Source organism: Octodon degus, unplaced genomic scaffold (assembly GCF_000260255.1).
Source record: "Octodon degus isolate 3935 unplaced genomic scaffold, OctDeg1.0 scaffold00192, whole genome shotgun sequence".
Classification (NCBI taxonomy): domain Eukaryota; kingdom Metazoa; phylum Chordata; class Mammalia; order Rodentia; family Octodontidae; genus Octodon; species Octodon degus.
The window spans coordinates 3695686-3697030 of record NW_004524768.1 but is presented as its reverse complement, the minus strand read 5'-3'; positions in this window follow the sequence as shown (position 1 = coordinate 3697030).

The window sequence follows — 1345 nt, the reverse complement described above, 5'->3', positions numbered from 1 at the left end:
GGGTATACAGATGAATGTCCATTTTGTATCTGTGTATTTAAAATGGTTGGGATAGATACATAGTTACATTCTGTTAATGAATAGAATGATTTGTTCTAATGGTGTTTGTAAATGGGATCTCAGGTCCGCATCTTGTACAGCAATTAACCACTAAGAAGAATGTATGCAGTGTGTTGGTTATTGAAACTGTCCTACCAATTTGATTTGAGACTGTCTCATTGCTATCTGTTTATCAATAAAATTATGAAAAAATGGCAAATAATTTGCATAAAAAATGTTCAACATCTCCAGACATTAGAGATATTAAATTGACAATGAGATTCCATTTTACTCCAGAAAAAATGGTGATTATCAAAAAAGCAAATAAGTGATGTTGGGGACCAGTGATATAGCTCAGTGGCATAGCACCTTCCTGGTAAGCACAAGGTTCTAAGTTAGATTCCTGTTACCACCTCACCCCCCCCCAGTCTAAAAAATATTGCTGAAATCAGGTGTGGTGATACATGCTGTAATCCCAGCACTGGAGAGGCTGAGGCAGGAGGATCACTATGAGTGTGAACAGTGTAGTGAGAACCTGTACCAAATAAATAAATAAAATGCCAGTCAAGCTGCAGGTGAAAAGGAACCCTGCTACACTGTTGGTGGAAGTATAAACCAGTAAAGCCATTAAGGAATCAGTACAGAAATTACTAAAAAAAAAAAAACTAGAAATATAAATTCCATTTGACATAGCTATACCTGTGAAAGAGCTAAAGATATGTTAAATCGATACGTGCATACTCACATTTAGAGTGGCATAACTTGTAACAGGTAACTCTTGCAAGTGGCTAGTATTTCTGTCAACAAGTGAGTAGATAAAGAAGGTGTGGTACCAGAACACGATGAAGTACAACGCTGCCAGAAGAAAGGATGCACTTCAGTCGCTTGTGGGCAAACAGGTGCACCCTGAAGTTATAATGTTAGAAGAACTAAATCAGACACACAAGCTTCAGTATTACATGCTTTCTTTTATATCAGAAGCCGAAAACATAAATAAAGAGTAGAATAAAAGATAATAGAAAATAGGAAGCTATATCTTTTGCAGACCTCCCACACCCCGCCCGCCAAGTAGGAATTTCTACCGCGTTCCAGGAACCCCCAGACCCAGTTCTAGCCCAGGCCCGCTGAGTGTGTGGGAGAGCTTCCTGCTACCTTGCACCGGCGAGACCAGTCCCAGCCCAGGCGCAGCATGGGCCGGACCCTCTCCCACCCCCTTGGGACGCCCCCCACCACTCCGCAGCGCCTCCTCTACCCTGCCCTCCGAGTAGGAATTTCTGCCACGTTCCGGGAACCCCCAGACCCAGTC